Source organism: Vulpes vulpes, chromosome 7 (genome assembly GCF_048418805.1).
Source record: "Vulpes vulpes isolate BD-2025 chromosome 7, VulVul3, whole genome shotgun sequence".
NCBI lineage: Eukaryota > Metazoa > Chordata > Mammalia > Carnivora > Canidae > Vulpes > Vulpes vulpes.
In genome coordinates, this window is record NC_132786.1 from 82,069,136 (window position 1) to 82,090,079 (window position 20,944).

At 38.5% G+C, this 20,944-nt stretch overlaps 1 protein-coding gene across 11 annotated transcripts in view; it reads left to right on the top strand.

Moving 5' to 3' along the window:
• Positions 1–20,944, top strand: part of CDK14 (cyclin dependent kinase 14) — a 723,056-nt gene that overhangs the window by 638,111 nt on the left and 64,001 nt on the right. For 2 of the 11 annotated variants that reach the window (XM_072764241.1, XM_072764236.1), the window contains one exon: positions 16,228–17,311. The exons of 8 other annotated variants lie outside the window; for them this stretch is intronic. The gene's annotated coding sequence lies outside the window, so the exon portion shown is untranslated. Of the gene's footprint in view, positions 1–16,227; positions 17,312–20,944 lie in introns of those variants that run through there. One more of the 11 variants, XM_072764235.1, reaches the window with a different exon arrangement.

Below are 20,944 nucleotides of genomic sequence, written 5' to 3' on the forward strand. Positions count from 1 at the left end.
GCCAAAATTGTATTTTATTTATGCAGTCAGAAACAAATCATTTCACTTACAAGCAAATAATTTTAACTACTCATATGTTCTTTGCTGAGACTAGAAAAAGATTAACCTCGGGCTGTATCTAAGTCACAGATTTGCTTTATTTGGCCCACGCAAATTTTTTTTTTATATTAATTGCTTTCGCTTTAAAATGGAGAGATTTTACACAAAGTCTGGATTCTTAGCTTTAAAAAAAAAATCAGCAACTCTGGCAATACTGCATTTATATTCCTGCCAGAATTGTGTGTATATAACTGGATCATGGCTGCTTCCCTTGGAAAGAACATGCGCTCCCTAGTTTAGCTTAGCTGCTGTGTGGGCTATTTAACCTACTTCTGATTCCTCCCTGGTCCCAAGTACAGACCTTACCATGATGCAGCTTTTTTTTTTTTTTTTTTTTCCTGTTCAGTTCCTTGACTTCTACTATTCTGCAGATAAGAAGCATAATCTAAACAAGGCAATCTCTAGCATGTCGCCTGTTGTAGTCACACATGCTTCCCAGAAACAAAGCAGAAGACAGTAACTTCTTAAAAGACTGTGTGTGTCTTTATTGCCAGATGGAAATGTCTGGGGTTTTTTGGAATTTTATGCATATATATAATATATATATCTTTCTGTTTAATGTAACAGAACTCTGAAACAAATAGAGAACACTTTTTTTTTTGTAGGGAAGGCTTTATATTTGCTATCCTGTATTTGTTCCTTGCTTATGTGGATGTTCAGTGGTTAAATGTTCCAGTAAATCGAAGGATATGGACATTGCAACAGCCCTCTTCCTTCTTCTTCCTCTTAATATGAAATGTATTAGCAGGCTTAATTGCCAGCTTGGCACAGTGAAAAATGATACTGTCCCCATTGTCTTGTGGGTGATTTGCCAATAACTTGAGCTATGTGAGGGGCTTAGCTTTTGCATACATCAATGTGGGGACCAATTTTGGCCTCTCGGGAGTGCACTATTGAGTTATGAATGATGAAAAGGAAAGATGCCCAGATAAAACATGGTAAATAAATGCCAGTCAGAAAATTTTACTGATAGACCTGCCACTCCATACCTAAGAATTCTGGTTATTTCTCCCCGTTGGATACAAAATTACCTAGAAGCACAGGTTCACTCCCTCCCTGGTGTCTGTACTCTCATTCTGAGTTTCAACTGGTCACACAACGAATGGGGTGAGTTACCTCCTGGTCCTGAGAACAGTTTTAATTCTCGAGGTTGGTAGCATATGCTTTTTAAAGTATTTAACCTGCATTACCACAGTGAGGGCCTCTGGTTTTGTAAATTCCATAGCCAATACAGCAAAACAAAACAAAATGTAGACTTTATTTGTGCTGCTGCCTCATGCACCCATGCACACAGGCAGGCTTGAATTTCAGTCACAGGGCTGTGTGTCTTTTCTTCTCTGCTCTTTTAAGATTTCTATGACCTGAGCACAGCCAGTCAAAGCTGCTAGAAGGTATTTCAGATCAGCCTCTCCTTGGAAAACCAAATCAAGCTGACTGGACAGAAGCATTGTTCATAAGGTCTCAAAAATTGCTCATTAAAAAAGAGGGTTTTAAAGAGGTGCTCAGAATTAGAATCATCAGTATTTGAAAGCCTTTACACAAAATGTATTTTCTTTGCACTATATATTTTAAACTAAATTTAAGGCTATCGGAGCTCCTTCTTCCTCTGGAATTATTTGATGATAATACAAATATGTTCTCTTTCTCTTTTTCACATCAACTTTTAAAGCTTTAATATTACTCTTTTTGTTGCTGTCTTCCAAATCCAAATGCCTCAGCTCAAGTCAACATTATACTGAGGAGACATCTAAGTTTTCTTTTCTCAGAAAAGCTGCAGGGAAGCTGGATTCTAAGAGTGTTCTGTCAGCAGAAAAAGAAACCATTTTAATTTCTCACCTTTGTGGGTTTTTAATTGTACTCAAATAAGGCCATCTTAGAGATCAAATAAAACAGCCTACATATTGGCCTAATACATCTGTGCAGTGAAGCTTATTCTGACCAATGGCCAAATATTAGTGCCTATATTGTAGATATGATAGAGCAAAAAGTCTAGGTAAATAAGAATATTTGTACAGAAAAACATGTAATACCCTAGATTTTGATTTTGTTGATGATGAATTAATTAACTGTTTAGAGCAAGCTGTGGCATGTTTTTTTCAAATGTCCCAATTCTTTGTGAAGCCCAGAAAGATTGAGAAGAAGAAGGGTGGGAAAAGAATTTTAGGGCCCAATGAGACTACAACTGTAATCTAGCATTTCAGCCACCTCTCTTTGGGGAGTTGCACAGAGTCAGTGTGAAAAATGCATTGCATCACTTCTGTTTTTGAAATGATGGAGAACTGTTTTAAGTCCTAATTTTGTCCCTATAACTCAATGCGAGATTTTTCCTAAACTTGCATATTAAGGTCATTTCAATTATTGAGTTAATAATGCTGGATTTTCATAAAGTGGCCTTAGTGGAAAAGCTAATGAGAAGCATTTTTCTTTGCAGCAGAAAGCAATTTTGGTTTCAGAGTCTTGTAACCAAATAAAATGAAAAGAAAACTCCCTGCACCTAAGTTAAAAATGAGATGGGTGCCACTGGATGATCAAAATACTATGCTTCCTACATTTTGTTATCCTCTAAAGATGTTAGTAGACTAATGGTTTCAAAAATTCTCCCCACTCTTTTTATGAGCATTGAAGAGTAGACCATGTTAAAGTCTGAGAGAGCCTTAAAATGTGCATTGAAATTTTCCCCAAAGACCAGAAGTGGGGATCCCTGGGTGGCTCAGCAGTTTAGCGCCTGCCATTGGCCCAGAGCGTGATCCTGGAGTCCCGGGATTGAGTCCCGTGTCGGGTTCCCAGCATGGAGCCTGCTTCTCCCTCTGCCTGTGTCTCTGCTTCTCTCTCTCTCTCTATGTCCATCATAAATAAATAATAAATAAAAACTTAAAAAAAAGACCAGAAGCTATATTAAATATCACATCCGTTTGTATCACTTATATTTGCATATAGCAAAACTAACCATGCCCCTATACTGAGCCTAATTTTCCAGTTATTCTAAATTGAGCTAGGAAGTACATATTCAGTCTGCTCCTCCTTTTGCTGAATACAGAATTAAGAATGGCCTCTAATCGTTTAGACAGATTTTTTTTTAAAAAAATGCTTTGTGTTCATTATGGAACATCTCTTTTCAGTGAATCGCTTGGCCTTCAGGCCCTGTTAAATCCATAGTAAATATACAAAGGTCAGTCTAGTATATGAAAAAATTCTCTTTGGTTCAAGTGCAAGAAGTTAACCTCATACATATTTTTAGTGACCCTCTCCTTGCCCGAGAGCACATTATCTTTTCCAATCAAACTGAAATATTATATGACAATGAAAAAAATGTATTAGACTCTGCTTGACTCAGTCATAAAGCAATAATTCCCTAAAAGTAGGCTGCCAGGTAACCAGCGTAGAATACATAAATTGCTTGAGAATTTTAATTAAGATAAAGACCTTTTAAAAAAACAAGCTCCAGGAAGAATATAATGCATTTGTGCTTAAGACTCTTTGGCATCACTGTCTGAACATCCAGTAAAGCAGGTGTTCTCATGCCCTGGGGAGTTTTTAAAAATGCAGGTTCCCAGGATCCATGAATCTGCAACTTTGAAGGGTCACAAAGGATGTTAATGCAGGTAGCCTTTGAACCACATATTATGGAATCTTCAGTAAATATTCAAGAATTGTGTATTTATGAAATAAAATAATCAACTTATTTGGGTCAGGATTAGATAAAGACAGACTAGGAAAATCTATCCCTTTCCTTCCCTTCCCCATTTTTTTAAGGAAGAATAGTGTAGAGTTATACTAGCCAACAAGGTAACCACTAGCCACATGTGGGCATTTCCATTTAACTTTTAATTAATTACAGTTAAATTATAATTTTGTTTCCTCAGTAGCAGAACCCTGTTTCAAGTGCCCATTAGCTGCACATCACTAGTGGCCACATACTGGGGACAGGGCAGATAAGAACCTTTCTGTGGCATCACAGAACATTCTACTGCACAGCACTGGTGAAGATCATTTTCCCTACCTGCCTTTCAAAAAAGGAATCCAGGGCACTTGGGTGGCTCAGTTGCCTTCAACTCAGGTCGTGATCCCTGGGTCCTGGGATCCAGCCCCTCATGGGGCTTCCTGCTCAGCAGGGTCCCTGCTGCTTTCTCTCTCTCTCTGCTCCTCCCCACTGCACATTTTCTCTCTCAAATAAATAAAATCTTTAAAAAAAAAAAAAAAAAAGGAAAGAGATCAGAAAAAGAATTTTTTTTTTAAGATTTTATTTATTTATTCATGACAGACACAGAGAGAGGCAGAGATATAGGCAGAGGGAGAAGCAGGCTCCTCACAGGGTGCCCAGTGTGGGACTCGATCACCAGCCCGGGAATCATGCCCTGAGCCGAAGGCAAACGCTCAAACACTGAGCCACCGAGGCGTCCCAGGAATCAGTAAAATTAAATTGAATGTTACTGAATTCAATCAGTAAAAATATGTTTCAGTTCTGGATTACAACCATCTAAGAAAAGCTCGAAGTGTTTGAGGAAGGGACACCTTCAAGTGAAAAGACAGGTGGTGCAGAGAGAGGACAGAGGCAGGTAACGGAGAATGACAGAAGGAGCTGTGCCCCGGGAAGGGGAAGAGACCACGAGGGAGCGGGTGACGGGATCTTACAGGGGAAGGAGCCGCGGTCAGGTTTCCTCAGGTAACAGTAGTCTGTTGAGGTTGCTTCGGGAAATTAGGGAGAACAAGGCTGACAGTCTAAGCAGCTGCAGAGACAGGCCTCGCAAAGCCCGGGTGTCCGTGAGGACCGCACAGGAGCTTGATTCTGTCCACCACCCTGACCACGTCAGCCCGGGGCCTGCTCCTGCGCAGGCAGCCCGCGATCGCCGGCCTCGGGCCGGGCCGTCATGGCAGCTCGCTCTGGCTGGCCGTGCGTCCGCCAAGGTTTTCACCGTCTCTTCATCTCATGGCTTCTGCCTACTTGTTTCTGCCTATTCATGAATCCTGCTTCCTGTCGTCTCCCTTCGTCCCCCTATTTCCGGGACCATCAGTGAGCTCTTTTACTCAGATTCAAACCCTCGTCAGGAGCAGCTCTGATGGGTGCAGGCATGACCGTGAAGCAGAAGGCAAAGCTTTGAGCTAGGCTGTTGTGTCAGTCACTCCAAAAGCTGCTGGCTGACTACAGATGGCCCTAGGCCCCGCGCAGAGCCTGATCCAGTCAGCTGAGCTGTAAAGGGGGCCAGTCTTTTCTTCAGGAACCCCTCAGGAGAAGGCTCTGGGTTTAGCAGTCTCTGAAGCTTCTACAAAGCAAGGAGTATAGCCAGAAGGCACCTTGCCTGGCCTGTATACTACCAAGGAAAAAAAAATCAAACAAGCACAGAGGGAAATTCCAATTTTAATGGCATAACAACATCCTCATTGTGTGATATTTTTGACGAAAGGTCTTCTTAAGCCATGTTGCGTTTTCTCAACTATAGACACAAAAGGAGATAGTACTCATTTAATACTTACCACAGTGTAATAAATTCAAGTATTAGTTGTAGCTTTCCTTTAGCAGCAGGAAGTTTTCTGGGTTTGGTTTTTTTTTCCTGCAACAACTTATTTTCTGCATGATCCTACAGATTTTTTTTCCTATCAAGCGACTATAGTTTTATTGTCTCTGTTGTCTCATGCAGTTGACAATAGTTGTGGAAGTAACAGGCTGAGGAGGAAACAATCCTTAGTGTTCCTAACAGGTTTTAACTGAAAGAATCCCTGGGTTTTGTCATTACCCCTACATTGCTGCAGATGAAAAAATATGTCTTATTCGGGAAATTGATGGTGCTGTGAACCACAAATGCATAATGCATGTTATGAACACCAGACGTAGAAAGGCTGGAATGTTAGTGGTTTAGTTTCCCCACCCCACCTCCACTCTCCTTCCCTTAGCTTCCCTCCACCCGGGAGAGTCTATTATCTCCTGTAAACTCTGATGCAAAATAGTAGGCTCAGGATGCTTGTTCCTCTTCTCTCCCTCCCTTCTCTGCCCCTCCACCCCTCCCTTTCCTTGGGTCATCTCTGATCTGTACCCTGCATCACCATCACCAGCCCTATGAGTAGATTAGCAAAGGACTTGAAGGCCTTTACTACCTAATCTTCTTCTTAATTATGTCCTGGGATTGTCACAGAGCAGAATGAAAATAAAGTTAAATATATCATGCTTCATCCAGGGTACATTTTTTAAAGTATCTTTTTCAATTGACATTATTTCAGACTTCTAGAGAAGTTGCAAGAATAGTACACTGAAGTCCTGATACCCTTCACCTGCTTTCCCCAACATTTGCATTTTACTACATTTGCTTTATCTTAAGCATTTTCTCTCTGTCCCTCCCTCTTGCGTGTTCTCTCTCTCACATGCACACATACACACACACACACACACACACGTATGTACACATTGTTTTTCTAAACCATTGTTTTTACTAATATGATGCTCCATTACCTTTAACTATTTCAGCGTGCTTTTCTTAAAATCAGAATTCAGTGTGATATTTTTTTAATTAAGAAATAATAGTTTTTTGCCCTTGCTTTTCTTTTTCCTTTCTCTGAGAGTTTTTAAAAGCAGAAAGGCATAAAAGAGAAGAAACTGGTGTGATGCTTCACAAATTGGTTTATCAGCCCATGGATGCTCAAAATTTAGCTATATTGGGATGCCTGGGTAGCTCAGCTGTTGAGCATGTGCCTTAGGCTCAGGGCGTGATCCTGGGTCGGGGGATCAAGTCCTACATCGGGCTCCCTGTGAGGAGCCTGCTTTTCCGTCTTTCTATGTCTCTGCCTCTCTCTCTGTGTCTCTTGTGAATAAATAAATCTTTCTTTAAAAAAATTAGCTATATTTTTGTGATTCAATTTTCCAGGTCAGTTGAGCTTTCAGATTGTGGAGTGAGGGTGGGGGAAGGCACTGCAACTTGCATCTTCTGTCTTTTTAAAATCCAAATTAATTTCTTAGGGACTATTTAGCCAGCAGCATAATATGAATGAAGCTTTCTTATAAGTAATGGGCACAAGATGTGACATGGCTAGTAAGCAAGATATCTATTAGAATGCTTGGCCAAACCATTGTGAAGTTAGCGGTCACATAGAACAAGTAGTTATAATCAGTTCAGGTGTTCTATTTTTCCCTTTCATTTAATGTTGATTCTTACGAATTTGGGATACAGAGGGAATCATCTATGCCCTAAGTGCACTGTATTGTATTATTAATACCAGGATAGCAGCTGAGTCCCACTAGACAGTCTTTGTGGTCTGCGGATGCTCTTAAGAAGTGTCTGAGCATAAAAGGAGGCTGTTTGAGTTGAAGTGGGCTGATGGTCTGGGATGACATTTGAATGCATGGAGGACAATGTCTAAATGACAATGTCGAGAAGGGAAGGCAAAAAAGAGCTTGAAACTATTCCCATTGTCCCACGGATGCTCATCACTCCTCCTGAGATATTCCTCACATGGAAGCTTTGTCTGGGTAGAAACAGGGAGTGGGATCAGGGAGGGATACACCCTGGGACCCTGGGACAAAAGCCAGGGATTCAGGTCCTTAGACACATTAAAATTCCAGAGAGATAGCAAATAGAATAAAGACTGCAACCCGAATATATTTCAAGTCTAACAAAGTTAAACATTTTAGCTAAATTATTACAAGTATATTTAACAAAATGTTTGCAATACTCTGAGATGCTTCTCTGAATAAAGCTTTTAAGAACATCAAATTGGTTGTGCAAATGAATAATTTACAGAGTCTCTTGGAATTTAGGATAGCTGTTTCCTTTACCAACAAGCATGCATACACACACACACACACTCTGTACACTCATACCAGGATAATTTTTCAACAGTCCTAGAGTTGTTAGGATAACATCATAGATTAGTGAAAGGATTATTTTTCCACCTAAGGAAATCATGTACAAGGTCTAGAACAAAAACAATACAAAAGTTAACAGAAATTTATCTCAGAATAGATATCACCACATATGCCAAGCATGGAATCAAATGCTGCACTGTTAACTTCCATATTGGGTGAATTTTTTTCCTTTAAATTATCCCCATTCTTTTAATGTAGTTTGCATTATGTATAGTGCCCTTGGATTTTTAATTGCTCTGGATTATCATTTCCAATGCAATTAGTAAAATGCCCTCAATTACATATAATAATTACTGTAAATGGGGCTATTGGCCTAATTACTATAAATGGGGAAAGATGTGTGATTATCATGTGCAATTAAATCATGTACAGTATTTATTTTACATTATTACATACAATAGTGTAATGATAACACATAATTATATTGTATCATTCCTTGGTCAACAAATCTACTTCATACTGAGATACCTAGAGTGGTGATCTACCGCGAAAGATCCATGTACCGGATCTTTCTTCTAAAGTAATTGGGTTATTCTGTGGGCTGGGAACCCACTAAATAAACTGTGCATAGGCAAGAAAAATCTGGACGGAAAAAATTATTTTGTCTCCATTAATTAAGAATGCCCAGATTATCCTATGTTTTCAGTGTTAAATCCTCCCTGAGCACAAAGCCAGCCTCCACCATACCTGTTTGTTTTTATGTAAATGTGTAAAAATCAACACTCCTAAATGGTGACAACATTTAAAATATGCCTGGGAAAAAAAAAAGAGGTCCTTTCTTCATTGTGGCAAACATGATAATCATCCCTAGTTTACAAATAAATGCACACTTAACAAGCTTATAGCACATAATTAATTCTGCAATGGATGCTGTTTGGCAGAGTGGGACTATGAGAATTGCATATTGATAGTGGCAGGAGAAATAAATCTATTTTCTCTGTGTAAGGTAGGGTGTTCTTGTGTTCTCTAGAAACTGGCACATCTCAGAGGTGTTGCTCTCAAAATGATCTCAGGATGGAAAGAAATCAGTAATTACAGAGCCAGGCATTCAGTTGTGTCCTAATTTTCCCACCAGTTTTTCAGTGTTTCAGCTGCCTCAGAGACTTAAAGTATTCTCATTAGGTAGCTGCAGAGACACCCGCTTGCCTACTCCCTCATCCTCTCGTTCGCATATCTTTTTTTTTTTTTTTTTCCATTCCTGCCTTGGGAGTGACTGTGAAGATCATTTGCTGGAATGATTGGCAGGTTAGAGGATTCGATCAGATGAGTCCCTCTTAGTGCAGGTCAAAAAGGCTAGTTAGCAGGAGCTGTCGAAAAATGCCAGCAGCATTCGAAATGGGAAATGTCATGACTTCGAGGCAGGGGGTGCCACCTGGAACAGAAAGCCCCCAGCTCATTAGCAAGTTACAGGATGTGGGCTTAACTGGAGGGAGCAGAGAAGGAAAGATAATACCCAATAGGGAAAATGATTGTGAAGTGGAATTGATTTCATGTATAATTTGTTTATCACTAGAGGGGACAAATGCTGTCCTTCTGACATGAGCAGAGGAGTATGGACTATGAATGAAGCAACTTAGCATAATCTCCAGGTTGAGCTTTGGATTTGAAGAATGCAAACTTCTTTATTCTTAACTGTGGAAATGATCAGGTCATGTTACATTAATTAAAGCTGACATACTCTCAAATGTTTTATCTGGGCAATTGTGGCAATTCGACAGAAACGGATAGAGATGGGCAACTTCAGAAAAGAAGACTTTTTTTTTTTTTTTCCTCTGCTGGCATGGAAGACTAGCTCAGTTGCATACTGAATTATAACAGTGCTGGTGTTTATCTTCAGTGGTTAGCTAGGCTGCACAAATCAAACTGGGGTTCTCGATTCTCCTGCAATCTCATTTATAGAAGAGAGCATTTGCCCTTTGGGAGATGTAGATCTAATCCATGTGAAAGTATGTATGTATATTTTAGAATACGACTATCATATTTTGGTATAATGTTAAAATTTTAATTTTTTTAAAGGGGAAGCTCTCCAATTTCATTACTGCCTAGTTGTCAGTTCATCTGGAATTTGATATTTTGCCAGAAAGTCAACAACTTACAGTAGCCATAATTACAGACAAAACTAAACCAAAAAGGTATGTCCTTATAGGGAAAATTAATCTGCAGTTTGTAAAAAAGAGAATCCAGTGGCAAAACAGAAAAGAATATTGCCTCGCATGTATTCAAACTGAACTCCAAATTTAAAGGTTTCAGTATTCTACAATGGATTAAATGGGCTTCACTGTAAAGCCTTTCCCTACATAAATTCCATCAGAAAATGTATTTTCTTTTGATAAGAAACTTTTATGATATCATTTATCTTTTACTTGGAGATCTTCATCTTGTTATTTTAAGTCACAGATGCCACAGCTGCAAGTCTTTCTGGGTGTTTACAAAAGGATGTTTACATAGCATTCAGATTTTGGCTAAAACATATATTTTCAGAATGTCTTTGCCTTGAGTTTCTTTTCCCTTAAATATTGAAACCTTTTATGAGATAGTTATGAAATAGCCAATGCTTGTTTTATCAAGCAGCCTCAGACTGCCGTCTTAAGTGACTAGGAATCTTAAAACCTCCTAGTCAAAACACTAGTGGAAAATTCATTCTGTTCTGTATTCAGCATAAAAGGCTTAGCATTAAGCTACTGAATATAGCTGTCAAGATATACTGCATTAGTTTTGTCAAATCTAAAACTTTAAACATCAGTGTGAATCCACTCATCCCCTCATTTGGGAGTTTTATTGTGTGGTCCAGAAGCTGGCCTTTGAAAAAAATATATGAAATACTATTTGAAATGGTTCATCTAAAGTTAAGATTTTTTTATTCTGCCACAGTAACTCAATTTGTTAATAACTGATAGATGTATTAGAAAAAAATGAATAAATCAACTATTCTGAGAGAAAGCATTGTCAAAAAAAAATTTTTTTTTTTAAAGAGAATTAAGTCTGGTCACCCACAAATGGATTTCCCAGGGTTTGGACTAGCTTTCTAACTAAGATGCCCTTAAGCCTCTCAGGATGGGCAAGCTGTAGATGTCTGGCCATGTAGACCCAGAGGTGAATGGTGGTGTTTGCGTGTGTGCCTGGTCTTATCTCCCATCCTTTTCTCTATTCCCTGCCCTCCACTTGGCCTTCCACAGTCTGGGTAGAATCTCTACTCTTGGGATGCCTGGCTGGCTCAGTGGTTGAGCATCTGCCTTTGGCTCAGGTCATGATCCCAGAGTCCCTGCAGGGAGCCTGCCTCTCCCTCTGACTATGTCTCTGCCCCTCTCTCTGTGCCTCTCATGAATGAATGAATAAAATCTCCAAAAAAAAAAAAAAAAAAAAGAATCTCCACTCTTGTATTCTTCTCAATTAATCTATTAACTAAAATAGTATTTGATATATATGTTGACATTCTTATATTAATCATTCCCTTTGTTGAATATTTTCATTGCTTTATAGATTGACCTTTTTTGTAAAAGTTTCACTTTCAGATTTGTGGGTTCCCCTCAGATAAAATCTCTTGGTTCCAAAGAAAAGAAATGGTGGCATCCCTATAACTAGCCTCTGTATTAGCATATCTCAACGTGTGGTGTGTATACCCTGGGGATCCCCAGAGGCTCCATAGGCATCAAAATTGTTTTCATAATAAAACTAAGATGTGGGGCAGCCCCGGTGGCACAGCGGTTTAGCGCCGCCTGCAGCCCAGGGCATGATCCTGGAGTCCCGGGATCAAATCCCACGTCGGGCTCCCGGCATGGGCCTGCTTCTCCCTCCTCCTGTGCCTCTGCCTCTCTCTCTCTCTCTTTCTCTGCATCTCTATGAATAAATAAATAAATAAAATCTTAAAAAATTAAAAAAAAAAACTAAGCTGTCCTTTTCCTGTTGCACTATGTTTACATCTTTAGTAGTAGTGCAAAAACAATAAGTAGGACTCCTGGTTCCTCAGTATGAATCCAGGCAGTGGCACCGGACTGTATTCTTAGGCACTAGTTTTTGGTGTGGGATTTTTTGTTTTTGTTTTTTTGTGGAGGGTTTTTTTGTTTTGGGGTGTTTTTGTTGTTGTTTTGGCGTTTTGTTTTGTTTTGTTTTACTCCACTACACAGTGGTGTTTTTTTATTTTTTATTTTTATTTTTTTTGTTTTTAAAGATTTTACTTATCTATTCATGAGAGACAGAGGCGGGGGGGGCAGAAACACAGCAGAGGGAGAAGCAGACTCCATGCAGGGAGCCTAACATGGGACTCGATCCCCAGTCTTCAGGATCCCACCAGGGGCTGAAGGCGGCGCTAAACCGCTGAGCCACTGGGGCTGCCCCAGTGGTATTTTTTTAAAGGCTATTTCACTGAATAATGTCCTTCATGAAGAACTAAAAATTATTAATTTTCTTAAACCTCTCCCTTTGAGTAAATGGCTAAATATTCTGTGTGACTCACTGGGAAGTTTGTATAAGCCATCTCCATATACCAAATCACTGGGTTGTCTCAAGGAAAAGGTCTGGTGCAGGTGTTTTGAGTTGCAAAGTTTACTAGCTATTTTCTTCCTGGCAGATATTTTCTCAAAAATGAACAAAAAAAGTGAGGCTGTCACTCCAGGAAAAGAAGTGATGGCATTTGCTGTCAATGATAAAATTAAAGCTTTCAATAGAAAATTTAGAATCTTGAGAAACTATCATAAACTTGTTTGCCCCTGTGAACCTGATGGTTTGCCAAACAATTCTCAAGTGAGATGGGTGGTGATATAAGCCAGTGTGATTTTTTTTGACATTATATAGTGAAATGTGTCAATGTTTGAAAAACCTGTAACACACTGAATCCATATTTTCCAAATGACCAATGCATGATTTTAGAAAATCACTGCATGGATAAAATATTCACTGGAAATATGAAATAAACCCATAGATATTAAAATAAAGAATAATAAAATAAAGAATTCATTGATACCATTTCAGATTTCCCAGTAAAACTGACCCTTGAGAAATTACCACTTTTGGAGCACCTGGGTAGCTCAGTCGGGTAAGCACCTGCTTTCAGCTCAGGTCATGATCTCAGGGAATTGAGCCCCCATCGGGCTCCCTGCTCAGCGAGGAGTCAGCTTCTCCCCCTCCCTCTGCCTCTGCCCCCAACTCATGCTCTGGCTCACTCTCTCGCTCAAGTAAATAAATAAAATCTTAAAAAAAAAAAAAAAGAAATTACCACTTGTTGAGTTTTGTTGTAATATAAAAGAATATATATCCACGATTATCTGAAAGGTCTATTAAAATACTTTTTTCTTTTCCAACCATGTATCTGTGAGAGGCCACATTTTCTTCAGCTGCTTCAACCAAAACAGTTTATCATAGGACAGATTAAATACAGAAGCAGATATGAGAATCCAGCTGTTTTATATTCAGCTAGGCATTTAAAAAAGGACTTGCATAACTTGCATAATTGTAAAGCAGTGCCACCCCCCATTCTGTTTGGAGAATATATTTATTTTTATTAAAATAATACTTAGTGTTAACATAATGGGTTTTTTAATGAACTAATAAATTTATGTTTTAAATGATCAATTTTAGTTTCAAATATAGTAAATATCAATGGCTATAGTCCATATATACAAAAGATCCTTGGAGGTCCTCTATAATTTTTTTAAAGACTTATTTACTTATTCTAGAGAGAGAGTGTGTGCACATACACAAGTGGGGGGAGGGAAAGAGGGAGAGAAACAGCCTCCCAGCTGAGTATGGAGCCTGATTCAAGGCTCTGACTCAGGACCCTGAGATCCTGACCTGGGCCAAAATCAAGAGTCAGACGCTTAGCCAATTGAGCCACCCAGGCACTGCTGGGGGTCCTCTGTAATTTTTAAGAGTATAAAATGTCTTTAAAGACCAAAAAATGTACAACAACAAAAAAAAACAAAACAAAAAATGTGAGAGCTACTACTCTGTATCAGCAGTGCCATTCATTAACTCTAACATGTTAATTATGCTGGTAATATTTTTCACTCTTTGAATAAATTGCTATTCAGTGCAGTCTTTTTTCTTTATAAAGTTATCCCAGTTCTAACCATCTAATTGAATGTCTCAGTTTTTCAATTTACAATGGAGACCAGTCATTTTTATGTTCACACAGATGCCATCTAAAAATTATAATAGAGTGCCATTTACTATGCACTTGATGATTATTAGGTCAGTTTTTAAAAAAAGATTATATTTACTTATTTGAGAGAGAGAGTGCATAAGCAGGACAGAGGGGCAGAGGGAGAAGGAGGAAACAGACTCCTCGCCGAGCAGAAATTCCCACTGGACTCGGGGGCTCATTTCCAGGATGCTGAGATCATGACCTGGGCTGAAGGGCAGATGCTTAACCCACTGAGCCACCCAGCTGCCCCTAATAGGCCAATTCTTAAAAGAATTTTTCTATATATTAGTTTTTTGGGCTGTAACTCTCCCCTTTTTATACACATTAGTTTTGATCTTGCAGGGAGAGTCTCTGACTAGATGACACTAAAGCATCAGGCCATTTCACATAGCTTGTGTATATGAGGACCGCCAGGACAGCATGGAGAGCCAACTCAGTGTAAACTCAACTTCCTTCAGGAGAATGAACTCAGGTCTTTCCCTGCCCACTGCTATGTGGTAATTTATAGAAATCCAGGTGCATTTGAAGGTTCAGAATTGAACGTAACTACTCAGCATGAGTAGTGGTAAGATTAGGGTTGTGGTTTTTTCTTTTTTTTTAACTCTTTATTTTGAAATACTTTTAAATATACAGGAGAATTGTAAAGCCAGTGCAGAAAGCCATGCCCTTCACTTCAACTTCTAATATTAACCTTTATAACCATGGTACATTTATCAACTTAAGAAATTAATGTAGATACCATACTAGTAATTTAACTACAAGTGTATTTGTAGTTCACCTGTTTTCATACTCCTATCCTTCTGTTCCAGGAGCTTATATCCAGAGTAGCACATTGCATAATCATCTTGTCTCCTTACTCTCATTTAGTCTGTGATATTTTCTCAATATTCTCTTGTTTTTCATGATCTTGATACTTTGTAGAGTACTGTTCAGGAATTTTTTAGAATATCTCTAATGATGTTGTTTCATGGTGATGGATTTCAAGGAAGCATACTACCCAAATGAAGTGCTCTCCTCACATCGTATCAAGAGGTACACGATGCACACAAGCCTTATCACTGGTCATGCTGCCCTTGAGCACTGTGGTATTCAGAATGAGCTCCTGAACTGAGGACAGGACTGCCTGATGTTGGAATAAGGAGAGGGAGGGGAGAATTACTCTCGAGGCTCAGACCTTCAGAATGAAAATGGGTAGAAGTGGAGAGAGGACAGTGTGTGAGTTAGGAATTCAGAGATGTTCCATCCCCTGTCAATGGTAGACTTTAGCAACGTGGTCTGACAGAGTGTAAAATATATTTCATGAACATGAACAAATGTATAGCTGTTTTACACGTGTTGGGAATAGAGCCAAAGTTTCAGCCCCTCTGTCCTGAAGTCTCCTGTGGTTTGTCTGTCTTCCCCTCTAGCCTCTAAATCTCAGCATACAGGAATTTGTTTACATTTTATCCTTGTTTCACATTTTTTAAAAGATTTTATTTATTTATTCATGAGAGATACACAGAGAAAGACAGAGACATAGGCAGAGGGAGAAGCAGGCTCCCTACAGGGAGCCTGATGCGGAATATGATCCCCGGACCTCGGGATCACTACCTGAGCCAAAGGCAGATACTCAACCATTGAACCACTGATGTTGACTGAATTAGTGAATATCCAGCTAACCCACCATACCATAATATCTTGTTCTTTTAGCAAATACTTTTTTGAGTAGCCATGATATAGGTGCTATTCTAGTTTCTAGCTTCAAGACCCTCACAATTTGGAGATACAGATATGAACATTTACATTTCAGGATGATAAAGGCTGTGGTAGAAGCTTGCATGAAGCTGTGGGGGGGGGCAGATGAGGTCAAAATTAATTCTGCTAGAGGGGCTTGGAAAGGTCTCACAAAGGAAGAGATTGTGAACCAAAGGAAGAATGATATTTTCCATGGGCATGAAGGAGAAGGATGTTTTCTCACAGAGAAAATGCTAAGAGCAAAGTCATGTCACAAAGTGAAGCATCACAGGAAATGGGCTGGTAAAGCTAAAGAGCCTCGATAAGAGTGACAAGGAACAGAACTAAAATTAGGATTTGAAGCTGGATTGTAAAGGGTCTGGAATGATGCGCTATAGAGTTTGGATTTTTTTTTTTTTTTAAGATTTTATTTATTCGTGGGAGACACCGAGAGAGAGGCAGAGACATAGGCAGAGGGAAAAGTAGGCTCTGCAGGGAGCCTGATGCGGGACTCGATCACAGGACCCCAGGATCGTGACCTGAGCCAAAGGCCGACGCTCAACCACTGAGCCCACGCAGGCATCCCAAGAGTTTGGATTTTAATGTGATTGCCTATGGGGTAATGCATACGACTTCCTGGTCAGACACAGAAGAATCAAAACATCTTAAAGCCAGGAAGATCCTTCAGGGATCGTATAATGACTTGAAAGAAGATGTAGTATTTTTTTTCTTTTCTTTGAACTTCTTATCATGGTAAATCATGTCTGGAAAATAAGTAAAGAAAATGTATAAAATTCCAATTGCAGTTATACCTAACATAATGTTAGAATATTAGAAACTATACCAATGTTTACCTTTCTTTTTGACTGAAAACCTATTATTCATCCTTCAGCCCTAAAATTTTGTGAATCTATTATAGGTATGGTCCCTTTAGTATAAATTTTACAACATGTATGTAACATGTTATTTGGAACGTTATACGTGAATTATTTTAGTTGGAAAAGTATGCCTTCTCTGTTTATATATCTTTTTATGAAATGAATAATGAATCCCTTAATTTAAGTTTTGTGACTATGTAGAATTTCAATATGAAATTTAGGGAAAATGCAAAAACTAAAAAGTGAGATAACTGGCTTTCCAGGGATAAAAATTTAAGAGGTTTTTTTTTGTTTTGTTTTCTTGTTTTCTTTTTAGTATTGTGATAATTTTGTATGGTGACAGATGGTAATTATACTTATCATGGTGAGCATTTCATAATATATATATGCACACACATGTATATGTACATATACGTGTATATATGTATATATATATGAAATTGCTGTATTGTACATCTGAAACTAATCTAATATTGACTATCAACTGTACTTCAATTAAAAATTAAAACAATTTTTGAAAGTTAAATGTTAAGAATTTAGTATCTTCATGGTATTACTTGTAATGTGATTAGCACTCAGCAGGTGTGCAAAAGTTATTTTCGTGAATAAATTCAAATTGATACTCATGAACTTGAGTTCCTGTAAGAGTAAACTGTCGTTTCCCTACCACTTTTTGCCTAAATCCAAATATTTGAAGATCTTAAAGTCTAACCAGTTACTTGAAATCACCTAAGATTTAGTAAATCAATAACATTTTTGAACATGATGACAATGACAGAAAAAAATGTTAAAACAAATACTGTAAGACAGATTAAACATAAATTATGTAGAATGGACCCCTTAAATATTTTTATAAGAAATTACTGAGAAAAAAAATTACTGAGTAGATTAACATATACGAAACTAGATGGAATATATACAGCCTTGAAAACTAGTCATAAAAGTAATGAACATGCAGAAATATATGGGATAATGTGAAAAAAGAATGTTCCGCATATGTGTATAAAATTTATGTGTAAGGAAAAACAACAGATACATTAAATTTCTGTTTTAGCAGAGAAAAATTATTTTACAAATTTTATTGCATAACTAAGAAAGTTAATTTACAGTTTTATAGCCATGGTAGGTTCTCACTATAATTCCAACCTCAGAGCCATCTTGAATGGGTCCCTGCTCTTTGACGTTCTCTCATTACCAGACTTTCCTCTATACGTAGTAGCATATGATGAGTCAAATACCAATCCAAATCAACTCATGTATAACCATAGAGCATTTCAGAATTTAAAGTATTCTCTGTTACTCCTAAGAAATGCTGGTAAATTAACACTAGTAACAGCAGTGTCCAGATGATTAAGGTCCAGATGACTGTTTTTGAGTCTTTTTTAGTGGAACATTGTCTCCTTCCTAATGCTGAGACTAATTGCATAACATTGTTCTGTGTGTTGAAAGCCTGAAATATTGCAAGGAAGCCATGACTGTTTTCCAGTTCAGTCCATTTAGCTATAACTCAACAGCTCATGGCTAATTGGAAGTCTTTGAAGTAAATAATTTTTTTAAAAAGATTTTATTTATTTATTCATGAGAGGCAGAGACACAGGCAGAGGGAGAAGCAGGCTCCATGCAGGGAGCCCGACGTGGGACTCGATCCCCGGTCCCCAGGATCACGCCCTGGGCTGAAGGCAGCGCTAAACCACTGAGCCACCCAGGCTGCCCCAAAGTAAATAATTTATCACCTCACCTCATTGCCACGACTTCTCCTAATCATGATAGTGTTTGTCTGCCGGCAAGAACATAATACAGTCTTCATTGGTCCACTGCCCACTTGCCAGGACCTAAAATGTTTGCAGAGGTCAAATTCAAGTTTCTTGACCTTGTATCTGTCTTATCTACAGCTTAAGGATAAAGAAGAAAAGCTGGTGAGACAAAATAATTACCTTTTATTTGTACCTTTTATCTCTCAAGCAGGGTGAACATATATTTTGAGAAGAAAATATATAGGTGAAGAAAAATGCATTTGTAGAACTTTTGTATCGTGTGTCTCCACAAACATATGTATTTATATTTATACATATTTATATATTTGTGTCAGTGAAATGGTTTGTTTCATTTTTAATTCTTTTTCACTTTCTTTTTGACTTCCCACGCAGTACTTCACCATTCAGTAAGCACTGCTTTTTAAACTGTTTTCCTATAGTTTCTAATTTCTACCTTCATTCCATCTCCTGACTTGAAATATTCCCTGGGAGGAGTGAAAAAAAGAAAAGTGTATGTGTGTGGTGGGGGGCAGCCATGTGAGGTGGAAAGAAGGCAGAGGGTGGGAGACGGCTGAGGGGGGGAAAGATTTAAATGAGAAGTAGAATGAATGCCTCACTTGTTGGCTTTTAGCACAATTACCATACCTTAGGAAAGATGCAGGGAATAGTTAATTACGACTAAATGAGCCCCTTTTAGAGGCTGTGGCAGGCCCAGGGAGCGACTGTCAGATCTGTGAAGGACTTTGAATTGGAAGCTGGGTCTCCATGTCAGGCAGGTGATGGTCTGGTGGGGAAGCCAGAGGGAGAAAAGATAGCTGGGTGAGAGTAGCCTCAGACAAGGGAGCCAGGGATGGCATTTGCATACTTTTCCTGCAAAGGGGGTTTAATCCAAAGAAAGAAGGAGATTTCAGTATTGTCAGGCAGGCTTTGTTCGGGGTGGAGAGCAGAAGGAAATCTGAAGGGGCCTTTCTCAAAGCCTTGGTCTCAGCCTTGAGGTTGTTCTAGTAAAGTTATGTTCTTGAGGGTTGTTTGCACACCATTGTCTGTTTGAAGATCTTCTAAACCCGAAAGGCTCAAAGTATCCCCCTTTGCCAGCACAAAAGAAGGGAATTGGTGTGGTAAAAATGACTCTTGTTGCAAACTGAACCCAAGCACCCTTTGTTCTTGCACAAAATACTCTGAAGTTCCAAGGATGTCTTTTCGAGCCACACTGAGTGAGTCATTCCATAAAAGTATTTGCAGGCTAGAAAACAAGGTAAAACTAACCCATACTTGTGTCTTGTCTTTGCCAGCTCAAAGAAGTCCTTAACATAACCCCCCCCCCCCCAAAAAAAAAGATGGCTCAAAAAATGTGGCAGATAAAAAACACAATTTTTTATTACCTTGGTCACTTTTGCCCTATTTCTTCACAGAATTTTCTGAGATTGAAGTTTTTAAGTCTAAAGTTGAGGCAAATTATTTGGACCACTAAACAGAAAGTGTTCTCACCACCTGGCCAACCTTACCTTTTATCTGGCAATGGGTGCTTATGATTGTGGTGTGTGTCCAATTGTTAAACCTTTATAAACTATGGTGGACTATGTAATATGCGATGGTCTGTTCTTCAACATAAATTTTTCTAGTAGCCCACACATTTATAGTGAGGAGCATGTATCTGCAATACCTGCTTATGTAATAAATCATCATGATATTTATGGGTCAGAAATCAGGAGTTGTTTCAACTGTACTGGTTGGTTTGAACCTAAGTGCCCATAATCCTTACAGTTTAGGAAAGCATGTACTAAAATACAGAATCTGCATGTTAAAAAAAATTACAATGTACTTGTTTATAAGGATAATATGAGCAAGTGTGAGTGCCTTTTAAATTTATCTTTCACGTGAAGTTTAATGCTTCAGAAAATGTGGGACATATATATAAAATTCAAAAAATGCAAACTGAACATGGGGTATAGCTGATTAAGCAGCATATACAATAAAACTTGACCTTAGAAGTTAGATAAAAAGTATGTATTCATCGCAACTAATTTAGCTTAAGACTTCTTTTACTAAAAATATACTTTATCAAATTTTTTTATTGCAGTTGATACTTTTGCTGGATTTTTGGCTCCTTTGGAGACCTACATAGAAGACCCTATACAAATTCCAAATTAAAAATAAACAATGAAAAATCTGTTTGTCTGAGGGGCTAAAAGACAAGGAAATGTCCGTCTGAGTTTTAAAATAAAAGCTTAAAGGCAAAACCTGTAACGTGGGGAAAAGAAAAAAAGCTTACTTTGAAATTTGCATGAACCAGCTTCTGAGAGAAAAGTTATGCCCTCTTCATTGGTAAAGTAATTAAGAAATCTTTTATCAGGATAATCATATTTTCAGGTTTCCACTGATGTTGTAATACCAGTGAGTTTGGATCACAGGTGAGGTTAGAAGCTAAGACATTGGCAAAAGCCAGATTAGAGCTTTCTGAAGTTATAAATGAGTAGAGAAAATGGTGCTTGCTACTTTCCGAAATACA